The sequence below is a fragment of the Gobio gobio genome, assembly GCF_949357685.1.
Source record: "Gobio gobio genome assembly, chromosome: 18".
NCBI classification, from domain to species: domain Eukaryota; kingdom Metazoa; phylum Chordata; class Actinopteri; order Cypriniformes; family Gobionidae; genus Gobio; species Gobio gobio.
Window position 1 is genome coordinate 45614159 of NC_137111.1, and position 13382 is coordinate 45627540.

Sequence of the window (13382 nt, forward strand, 5' to 3'; positions counted from 1 at the left end):
ATTAGTGCCAAATTTCACAACTTTTTACCGTACGGTTCTATGGGCTGCCATGGCGGAAGAAGAATAAGAATAAGAATAAGAACGCTAACGATTTCAATAGGTGCGTTCACACCTTTGGTGCTAGGCCCCTAATACTATTGTAAGATACACCAGTTTGCAATATCAAGCAGCAAAACGAGCTGAAAACACCTGGAGGCGAATGACACCGGACGCCAGATACATTTACGTGAAGAATAAGTTGGATAGTCAACTCTTGACTCAATTTAAAAGAACATTTTATGCTGAAAAAAAGGTCCTATATAAGGAGAAATGTCTTAAATGATTGCATAATACTGTTTTCTTTCATATTTTTAGAGTATATACATTTTTTCCAGTGATTAGTGACTAGTTTAATTAATAAAATGTACTCAAAATGAGAACTAAATTAATTAATTAATCCCATGATGGAACCACTAAAAGGTTCTGAATATGATGCGCCTGACGGAACCCTTAAAGGTTCTATATGGAACCTTTTCTTCGCAGAGTGTATGAGGAGTACGTTATATCACTGACCTTTTCTCTTAATTAGGAGGTGTGTTACTCACGTCTGACATCTTTATGACTATTGTGAGGGATTGTGCACTTCAGGCTGAAGGATGATGAAGCAGCTGATTATCTGCTGACTGTAAGAGCAAAGCGCAGGTTAATACGAGGATTAGCGCAGTGATAACCATATAATCCAGCACTCCTACAGGGACTCATTTAGCAGATCAAGTGGCTATGATGCCGTGCGTCTGCATTAAACACTGACCGAGAGAAGTCGGATGAATCCCTGACGAGCACGTTACGGTTTTAATTGAACAGATTAAGGTGTAGATTAAAAGGTGAATTGTGTCATTTTTCAATGAATGTGCTGCTACTTTAATAAGAAATATGACTTGTGATTTTCACCAGCAGATGATAAAACAAATCTGACTGACGTTAAAGGAGGGACTTGAGCCAAGTGAGCAAACTGGCCTATGATATAAACTCCAAAACCTTAAAGGGTCAGTTCACCCAAAAATGAAAATTCTGTCATTAATTACTTACCCTCATGTCGTTCGACACCCGTCAGACCTCCGTTCATCTTCAGAACACAAATGAAGATATTTTAGTTGAAATCTGATGGCTCTGAAAGTCCTCCATTGGCTCAATGGCACTTTACACTCTCAAGACCCTTAAAAGGCACTAAAGACGTCGTTACAAAGTCCATCTCACTACAGTGGTTCTACAATAACTTTATAAATCGGCGACAATAGTTTTTGTGCGCAAAAAAACCCTAAATAACGACTTACATAGTGATGACGATTTCAAAACACGGCCTCATGAAGCTTCGAAGCGTTATGAATCAGTGAGTCGAATCAGCAGTTTGAATCGCCAAATTTCAGCAGTTTGACACGCGATCCGAATCATCATTGATTCATAACGCTTCGAAGCTTCATGAGGCCGTGTTTTGAAATCGTCATCACTATGTTAGTCGTTATTTAAGGGTTTTTTGCGCACAAAAACTATTCTCACCGATTTATAAAGTTATTGTAGAACCACTGTAGTGAGATGGACTTTGTAACAACGTCTTTAGTATCTTTTAATGGTCTTGAGAGTGTAAAGTGCATTGTGCCAATGGAGGCCTTTCAGAGCCATCAGATTTCAACTAAAATATCTTCATTTGTGTTCCGAATATGAACGGAGGTCTGACGGGTGTCGAACGACATGAGGGTAAGTAATTAATGACAGAATTTTCATTTTTGGGTGAACTAACCCTTTAACAAAAACCTGGTTTAAAGTCACCATAGCGGATAATGCGGATAATAGTGGATCATGTGATCGAGTCGGCACAGACCAGAAAACGTATCAGACCTGTTTGAATTTTGCACAGAATTATATTTTAAAGTGATATGGAGGAGATCAGCAGGCAACTGTGGCTTTACCGAGCTCAATGGCTTTGTCTAAGCTGTGATATAAACGAAACGCTATTGGCTATTTTAAAAAAGGGGAGGAGCTGCTCGATATGTCCCGCCCTGTCTTCCTGTTTCAGTGGAAATTTCATCAACACATTGAATAATGCACTTAACATACATTAATGCAATGCTCTGAAGAAAGTTATGTGCTGAAACATTGCTACAATGAGGTTTTTTTTTCACTTTGCAAATGTTAAAAAATAAAAATTATATGATATAAAAATCTAAAAAAGTTGCTTGTGTTGATTTTGCTATTAAATCCCCTTTTTTCACAATGCAAATTTTTAAATAATGCATCTTTGCCAGAACAGTTTTAGTTAAAATCTTTATCCTGCATTGTTTTGTTTTTTTTTGTTAACACAAAGGTTGCAATGTTAAATCGCAAACCCGGGGTGACCCAGAAACCGGAGTAATCGAGATAACAGCCGCGGCTGCCCTTGAACAAAGCACTTAACCCCAGCCTGCTCCAAGAGGTCTGTCCCTGAAATCAGCATACTACAAGACGCCTCGGATGAAAGCACTTATTAAATATCAACTATAAAGCAAATCTCATAAAAGCAAACCCGTGAACTATGAGCTAAACCTCCGACATGAACTGAGCGAAGATGAATTCAATGTTGCTGAAGGTCAGCGTGACGCTGGACCGTGTTAAAAGAGCCTCGTCCACAGGTGCTGCTTCATAATTACCTTCTTTCTGCTGAGACGTCCAAGTCTCAGATCTCCAATTAACGCTCAGATTAGCTCTCGGTCCCCCTGTCCTTTCAGTCTTTCTCTCTTTGAAATGTCTTCCCAGCAGGCAGTACGGGAAATGTTTACACTCCAGACAGTGAGATGATGAAGCTGTCTGAGACATGCACATCCACGCTTGGTAAACCCTGAAAGCTATTGAAATTCTGAACACTTAATTATAATTAATTACGGAGACTTTAAGATAAGCTCCTTAAAGCTGAGTTTGCTCATTTATTCATCTGTTCCGAACCGTGATGAGTAACTTTTTTTTTTGCGAACGGCTAGAGATGTTTATGATGCCCTTTCCATTATAAAAAAAAGCTCAGAAAAGTCAAGTTACATACACTATATTGCCAAAAGTCTCCAAATCATTGAATTCAGGTGTTCAATCACTTCATGGCCACTGTATAAATCAAGCACTAGGCATGCAGACGCTTCTACACACATCAGTGAGAGAACGTGCCGCTCTCAGGAGCTCAGAGAACTCAAGCGTGGGACCGTGATCGGTTGCCACCTGTGCAATAAGTCATTCGTGAAATTTCCTCACTACTAAATATTCCACACTCAACTGTTAGTGGTGTTATAACAAAGTGGAAGCAATTGGGAACAAAAGCTACTCAGCCATGAAGTGGTAGGTCATGTAAAATCACAGAGCGGGGTCAGCGCATGCTGAGGGACACAGTGCACAGAAGTCAAGAGCTACAGACCTCCAAACTTAGTGTGGCCTTCAGATTAGCTCAAGAACAGTGTGTAAAGCTTCATGGAATGGGTTTCTATGGCCAAGCAGCTCATCCAAGCCTTACATCACCAAGTGCAATGCAAAGCGTGGGATGCAGTGGGGTAAAGCGCGCCGCCCCTGGACTCTTGAGCAGTGGAGACGTGTTCTCTGGAGTGGCCAATCACGCTTCTTTGTCTGGCAATCCCATGGACGAGTCTGGGCTTGTCGGTTGCCAGGAGAACAGGACTTGCCTGACTGCATTGTTCCAAGTGTAAAGTTTGGTGGAGGGGGGTTATTATGGTGTGGGGTTGTTTTTCAGGGGTTGGGCTTGGCCCCTTAGTTCCTTATTAACTACAGTTTGCTCCATAATTATATTCTCTGCAATGAGTGTACTGGAAGTCATTCTGGATGAAGCATCTGCCAACAGGCTGAGAACCAGAACGATCTGGAGGAAGAAGGAAACTCTCTATCTCTCTCTCTCTCTCTCTCTCTCTCTCTCTCTCTCTCTCTCTCTCTCTCTCTCTCTCTCTCTCCCGCACAGCCATGGCCAGACGCTGTGTGTCATTTTGACTGCTACAGGGAAACCTATTAAACAAACAGCAATTAAGCTTCAATGATGCCATACAAATCCACTGAGAGAGCAGAGTAATATAAAGCAAGGTCAAATCAAATGCTCCCTCATAATAACTGTAATAATTATTATTACTGTTGGGTATCAAGATAAAACAATAACATCATTACAGAGAGTCAAGGTACAGTGGTGTAAGAATACCTAATAAAAACACATGCAATATAATGACATTATGCTGAGCAGGGAAACATATCAGTCTTATTTTAGTATTGTTTACACACTATTTGTGAGGAACCTGGGTGAGCTCTTTGATACCAATCTTTCGTTTGAAAGCCACGTTTCTAGCATCTGTAAAACTGCTTTCTACCATCTTAAAAATATATCTAAATTACGGCACATGCTCTCAATGCAAAATGCTGAACAGTTAGTTAATGCGTTCATGAGCTCAAGGTTAGATTATTGTAATGCTCTACTGGGTGGTTGCCCTGCTCGCTTAATAAATAAACTCCAGCTGGTCCAAAACGCAGCAGCTCGAGTTCTTACTAGAACCAGGAAGTATGACCATATTAGCCCAGTTCTGTCAACACTGCACTGGCTGCCTATTAAACATCGCATACATTTTAAAATCTTACTTATTACTTACAAAGCACTAAATGGTTTAGCTCCCCAATACTTGAGCGAGCTCTTAACATATTATACTCCATCACGTCTACTGCGGTCTCAAAATTCTGGCCAGTTGATCATACCGAGAATATCCAAATCAACTGCAGGCGGTCGATCGTTTTCCTATTTAGCACCTAAACTCTGGAACAGTCTTCCTAACATTGTTCGGGAAGCAGACACACTCTGTCAGTTTAAATCTAGACTAAAAACACATCTCTTTACTGTGGCATACACATAAAACACTTTTTCAATGAAATGATTGTTAGGCTGCATTAACTAGGTCAGCCGGAACCGGGAACACTTCCCATAACACCTGATGTACTCGTTACATCATCAGAAAAATGGCATCTACACTAATGAAAGTCTCTCTGTTTTATCCCGAGGTTTACTGCAGTCAGCCGGATCCGGGCCGTATCCAGTTCAGATGGTGGACCTGCGCCCAGAGAAGACCAACACAGGACCCTGAAGTGTCTGAGAGACCGTGATTAGACGCCCCTGCAACTGCCTCATCGACACGCCATCTCAATAAACCCGTCTCCAACGTGTTGACTCAGATTGTTCGAATATTACAATTAAATAATACTTAAATCGATATGTCATCCTCAATAAACCCGTCTCCAGCGTGTTGCCCCCGATCATTCGAATATTGCACTTTAATAATTATTTAATCAACATCATCCTCAATAAACCCGTCTCCAGCATGTTGCCCCCGGTCCCTCGAATATTCTGATCTATTATGACCTCTGAGCTGTAAAGCTGCCAGAATAATAATAATAATATGCTGTTTGTTAATTGGCCAGAGGAGAACTGGCACCCCGACTGAGCCTGGTTTCTCCCAAGGTTTATTTTTCTCCATTAGGTCACCTGATGGGGTTTTGGTTTCCTTGCCACTGTTGCCTCTGGCTTGGCGTGCTCAGTTGGGGACACTACATTTTTCAACTAAACATCGAAATACATCTAAATAATAAACTAAATTAACAATTTAAACTAAATTACTGATCAAATTATTGATCTAAAGCCCACACTGTCACTGTATGATACTTGAAATTTTTCCAGAATGGCTATACAGCTGAATAAAATTATGCTGCATTATTTTCCTGTTTAACACTGTAAAGCTGCTTTGAAACAATCTATATTGTTAAAAGCGCTATATAAATAAAGTTGACTTGACTTGACTTGACTATTTATTAATAATTTGAAAATATTATTCTTATATTTTCAGATTTTAATATAAGTTTAAGTTTTAGTATTAAAAAGTGAGTTTATAAAGCAAATTTTTTAACTTAAACTTATTTTATTTCAGTTATTTGTCAAGGCTGCAATTACAATTTTCTAGCTTTTTTTAAAACTAATATTCATATTTTATTTCAGCTTTAATTTAATAAAACAATATATATATATATATATATATATATATATATATATATATATATATATATATATATATATATATATATATATATATATATATATATATATATATATATATATATATATATATATATATATATATATATATATATATATATATATATTAATAGTTTTAAAAAATGCACATAAACTCATTGTGTTAACTGTGTTCAAAAATAGATGCAACAAATGGCTTGAAAACAAGAAAGAAACCCAGTAAAAGCCTCTCATATCAGACACTATTACAGCGCAGAACCACACAAAGAACATGTTCATTTATCTTCATTTATATAGCATGTCGATCAACTATATCTGGCCTATTTTCCATGTTTTTGAAAGCATGATTTCAATTTTACAGTTTTTCTCAGTCGCTTTGGTACATTTCTCAGATCAGAATTGAAATTCTCAAAACTACCTGTTCAATCTTCACATCATTGTGTCACTTGTGCACATCAAAAAAGCAGTTTCTCATTTCTTTGAACAAGTTGCAAATGCTTGTGTACATCCATGCAAATGATTATGTACAATTCTCTGCTGTTTCCTACATTATCAGTTGCTTATGTCATGTTGATCAAAATATATTATAATGGGTCTCTGTTGAATAGTCTCACCCCCCACAACATTTAGGCATTAGTTCATTGCATAAGTCTTTACATGCAAAATGGTTGAACAAGTTGTCATAATATGTCAAGAATATTTCTATACATTTCCGTTAGACGTTCACATTTCTACTTTTCTTTTTTTTCTTTTTTTTTCTTTGTGCTATGCAGTGCTGTCTTTTTCTCTCTGTATCGCAATGACATGGTCTGTCAACAAATTACAGTACAAACAGTAAAAGCGTAAATGTGAATCTTGTCCAGTCTCTTACAATCAAACTCACACATACTCTAAGGTGTAACCAACAATTTACAATAATTGTCATCAAAACTTTAGCCATATTTACATCAGAACATCCCTCCAGAGTACAGTTATATTGACAACATGACTAAGCAATTTGACCGTCTTATCCGTGACACAAGGACTTGTCATTCTGATGGCACTGACATGTTCATTGACACAGATATTTACTTTTGAGAGATGAACTAAGGATTTTGAGCAAGAGACTGGCTTTTGCAGGTAATCCATGGTGTTTTGCTGTTTGTACGAATTGTTTTGATAAATGCACTTACTGTTTTGCAAATGTCGAGGATGATTCGAGAAATGAACCAAAGCGACTGAGAAAAACTGTAAAATGATGACGATGGATGGATGATGGACGGATGGATGGATGGATGGATGGACAGACAGACAGCCGGAAGGACGGATGGATGGATGGATGGATGGATGGATGGACGGACAGACAGCCGGAAGGACGGATGGATGGATGGATGGATCGACAGACAGCCGGAAGGACGGATGGATGGATGGATGGATGGACAAACGGACGGACAGACGGATGGATAGATGGACAAACATACGGACGGATGGATGAATGGATGGATGGATGGACAAACATACTGACGGATGGATGGATGGACAAACGGACAGACGGACGGACGGATGGATGGATGGACAAACATACTGACGGATGGACAAACGGACAGACGGACGGACGGATGGATGGATGGACAAACGTACTGACGGATGGATGGATGGATAGATGAATGGACGAACAGATGGATGGATGGACAAAAGGACAGATGGATGGATGGATAGACAAATGGACAAATGGATGGATGGATGGGTGGATGGATGGGCAAACAGACAGACGTTTTGGATGGACGGGTGGATGGATAGATGATTGGATGCCGTCCGTCCATCTGTCCGTTTGTCCATCCATCCATCCATCCATCCATCCATCAGTATATTGGATGGATGGATGGACAAACGAATGGACAGACAGACGGATGGATGGATGGATGGATGGAGAAACGGACAGACGGACGGACGGATGGATGGATGGACAAACATACTGACGGATGGATGGATGGACAAACGGACAGACGGACGGACGGATGGATGGATGGACAAACGGACAGACGGACGGACGGATGGATGGATGGACAAACGTACTGACGGATGGATGGATGGATAGATGAATGGACGAACAGATGGATGGATGGACAAAAGGACAGATGGATGGATGGATAGACAAATGGACAAATGGATGGATGGATGGGTGGATGGATGGGCAAACAGACAGACGTTTTGGATGGACGGGTGGATGGATAGATGATTGGATGCCGTCCGTCCATCTGTCCGTTTGTCCATCCATCCATCCATCCATCCATCCATCAGTATATTGGATGGATGGATGGACAAACGAATGGACAGACAGACGGATGGATGGATGGATGGATGGATGGATGGATGGATGGATGGATGGATGGATGGACAAACATACTGACGGATGGATGAATGGATGGATGGACAAACGGACGGACGGACGGACAGACGGATGGCTGGATGGACAAACGGACGGACAGACGAATGGATGGATGGACAAACGGACAGATGGATGGATGGACAAACGGACGGATGGATGGACAAATGGACGGACGACGGATGGATGAATGGATGGATGGACAAACGGACGGACGGACAGACGGATGGCTGGATGGATGGACAAACAGACAGATTGATGGATGGACAAACGGACGGATGGATGGACAAATGGACGGACGATGGATGAATGGATGGACAAACGTACTGACGGATGGCTGGATGGATAGATGGATGGACAGACGGACGGACGGATGGACAAAAGGACAGATGGATGGATGGATGGGCAAACAGACAGACGTATGGATGGACGGACAGATAGACAGATGGACGGATGGACAGATAGACAGATGGACAAACAGATAGACAGATGGACGGACAGATAGACAGATGGACAAACAGATGGACGGACAGATAGACAGATGGACGGACAGATAGACAGATGGATAAACAGATAGACAGATGGACGGACAGATAGACAGATGGACAAACAGATGGACGGACAGATAGACAGATGGACGGACAGATAGACAGATAGACAAACAGATAGACAGATGGATGGATGGACAAACAGACGGATGGATGGACGGACGGACGGACGGACAGACAGACAGACAGATAGACAGATGGATGGACAAACAGACGGATGGATGGACGGACGGACGGACGGACAGACAGACAGACAGATAGACAGATGGATGGATGGACAAACAGACGGATGGATGGACGGACGGACGGACGGACAGACAGACAGACAGATAGACAGATGGATGGACAAACAGACGGATGGATGGATGGATGGACGGACAGATAGATTTAGATAAAGAATAATGTGATCTGTAATATCTGAACACATGATGCTGACGGCTGTGATGCGATGCTGACTCAGGCTATAAATGATGACTCATCACTGCTTGTGTTGTTTTTACCTGTTGTAAAGCTTATGGGGCTTTTCATATCCATGCCATGAAGAGCTCTTTGGACTTCTGTTTTTGGATGTGTTTTTCACGCATACACTAATTACTTAAATGGATCGATTATTAATTTGCCAAATGGAACATTGCAGGTTTGGTGCTAAAAGAGCAGTATGGAGTTTTCTGTGTGAAAGTGTCAAGGTTAAATAAAGACACAAAGCGAGCTCCATTTGATGAGAAACAAAACTCATTCAACACATCATGACAGATAAACACCTTCCACTCTAAGAATAGAGAGAATAGGGAGCCGTAATCACAGACGACTTAATGAGAGAGTCAACAGAGATTGGGAATTATCCTGACCAAACAAATGAGAGCGTGTAGCAGAGAAAGTGTTCACTTCAAAGTGCAGCTTGCTAACAAGTCATTTACACTGTGCTATTATACTTCAGCCTGTCAGATTTAATAATCAGTGTTACTGAACACACAGACAGTCATGAAGATGATGACTAACTTACCTCTTCCTCCCATAGGAATACACTGTTCAGCACTCGTCTTACAAACACCTCAGACGGTATAAAACACCACTGCAACGCCTCTACTCCCTCAAACAGTTCTGGAGATTTAGGCTATCACAATTACCAGGCCCCCAAACTCACAGGGCCCTATTTTAACCATCTGAGCGCATGGAGCAGGTGCACTTAAGGCGTGTCTGAATCCACTTTTGCTAGATTAACGAGGGGAAAAACAGTCGGCACGCTAGGCACATGGTCCAAAAGAGTCGTACCTAGTCTTTTAATGCATCAAGTGGGCATAACGTGCAATAAACCAATCAGAGTCTCATCTCCCATTCCCGTTAAAAGCCAGTTGCGCTCGCACCATGGTGGATTTATTTGTAATATTTAAAAAATGTGTGTGCTGCTGCGCGTCCGAGAAGAAGTGGGCTAATGTACACAGGTGATTATATTTATTTTCGTACACTTCACCGAAAATCACACTACAAAAGAATTGTGTAAACCTTGATATAACTTGTGACATGAGAACAAAATACACTCAGGATTATTAGGAACACACACTAATACTGAGTTTGACCCCCTTTCGCCTTCAGAACTGCCTTAATTCTACGTGGCATTGATTCAACAAGGTGCTGAAAGCATTCTTTAGAAATGTTGGCCCATATTGATAGGATAGCATCTTGCAGTTGATGGAGATTTGTGGGATGCACATCCAGGGCACGAAGCTCCCGTTCCACCACATCCCAAAGATGCTCTATTGGGTTGAGATCTGGCGACTGTGGGGGCCATTTTAGTTCAGTGAACTCATTGTCATGTTCAAGAAACCAATTTGAAATGATTGGAGCTTTGTGACATGGTGCATTATCCTGCTGGAAGTAGCCATCAGAGGATGGGGACATGCTGGTCATAAAGGGATGGACATGGTCAGAAACAATGCTCAGGTAGGCCGTGGCATTTAAACGATGCCCACAATTGGCACTAAGGGGCCTAAAGTGTGCCAAGAAAACATCCCCCACACCATTACACCACCACCACCAGCCTGCACAGTGGTAACAAGGCATGATGGATCCATGTTCTCATTCTGTTTACGTCAAATTCTGACTCTACCATCTGAACGTCTCAACAGAAATCGAGACTCATCAGACCAGGCAACATTTTTCCAGTCTTCAACAGTCCAATTTTGGTGAGCTCGTGCAAATTGTAGCCTCTTTTTCCTATTTGTAGTGGAGATGAGTGGTACCCGGTGGGGTCTTCTGCTGTTGTAGCCCATCCGCCTCAAGGTTGTGCGTGTTGTGGCTTCACAAGTGCTTTGCTGCATACCTCGGTTGTAACGAGTGGTTATTTCAGTCAAAGTTGCTCTTCTATCAGCTTGAATCAGTCGGCCCATTCTCCTCTGACCTCTAGCATCAACAAGGCATTTTCTCCCACAGGACTGCCGCATACTGGATGTTTTTCCCTTTTCACACCATTCTTTGTAAACCCTAGAAATGGTTGTGCGTGAAAATCCCAGTAACTGAGCAGATTGTGAAATACTCAGACCGGCCCGTCTGGCACCAACAACCATGCCACGCTCAAAATTGCTTAAATCACCTTTCTTTCCCATTCTGACATTCAGTTTGGAGTTCAGGAGATTGTCTTGACCAGGACCACACCCCTAAATGCATTGAAGCAACTGCCATGTGATTGGTTGATTAGATGCTTGCATTAATGAGAAATTGAACAGGTGTTCCTAATAATCCTTTAGGTGATTGTATATGGACACATGTATACAACTAAATTAACGATCTCTTTAATATTTCCTAATTTCACTAAATTTTTTCATTTAGTTTTGTGAATTTTAATTTTTTTTAAAGGGCTTATTTCTACTTTTGTAGGCTCAATTTGTAAATATAAGCACCTCATTTTAATGTGCAAACTGGATGCCGGTGTGATGAGACGTCATGCTTGGCTAGATTCGCCTCGAACTCGTTCATCTTCGGATGAGGAGTCGCGCGCGCTGTTACAAGAAATGCGCTGCACACCGCCAGGCGAAATGGGGTCTTGCGCACCCAACGCGAACCCTCGCGCTCGTGCGGACGCGTCGAGTATAAACAAGGCTTAACAGACAGCAGACAAACGACAATCCAGCTGTCACTCAAAGTGGCCACGCCCTTAATTATGCAGAACTTTAAGGCTTTATATAATGTAAACGAATAAGTTATAAAAACTTTCACCCCCCTCACAGTCGTCATGAAGGGCAAAATTAGCCGTATAGACCAAAACCACAATTTGTCCCAGACTGTAAACATGTGTTCTTCTGCTGTAAAGTTGGGCATTTTAACATGAGCTCAATGAGATTCTGCTCCTTCTGGAGTCTGTCTCTAGTGGCCAGTTGATGAACTGCAGTTTACGTCACTTCCGTATTGGCTTCAAGAGAAACTGGGGAAGGTGCCGCTTGGTTATAAGCAGAATGTATGCGCGTTGTGCACCGCCTATAGGCGCATATTACTAACACACCCTTTAAATAACACTAAAAATACTGCGCTATTATTGACTTTAGAGCAGGTTTTTGTTGGCCAATGGCGCAGTCGTTTTCAGTTCCTCAAAATAGCAACACACCAACAATGCTCCTGAACACACCTGGTTTTCAGACCAGATGCCCATGGGCGAACAGATGGGCTCAAATGCATTTACTATTTAAAGCTGGACGTGAAAATGATACACCATCTATGAAAACACTTGTGGCGTCACATTGCGTCGGGTGTATGATAGGGCCCATATCAAAAATTTGACCTACCCAAAACACATGAAGAACAATTATGAGACCCTTGTTTTATAAATCAACACAGTTCACAGCTTCTGACCCATCCTGTTGTTTCTGTATTGAATATGCAATTTCAGATCCATGCAGTCTATACACTATCTATACTTTATAATAATGAAAGATTTTATGCATGCTTTCACATTACAAATGACCAGAGGGAGGAAGTAGGAGAACACATGATTGGTTTGGGGTTTGATTAGTCACCTAGATGTTGTAGAGTCCGAACATTTGCTGTGTGATCATGCAAATTTGGTGTGGGAGGTTAAATGGGTCAACACTGCACTCTGCTGACGTAACAGGACAACTACATAATGGCATAATAATATCTTTCTTTTCCATGTCCATCATATCTCTTTCAAACCAACATCTTACATCAAATAACTAAACGAATACATTCCTACCTACGCAGAACTCAGAGTCCCCTCATGTCAGACGTCTCAAAATAAACGTTCATAGTGTATTTTTGATGATCAATGTATAATAATGTTTTTCAGTGTCACTATCAGCTGTCCATACCCTTGATGAAGCGACGAACGACTGTGATTGGTCCATCCTGACAGCCCCGGAGTAACAGTACATTTCTCCACACGCATGTCATGACG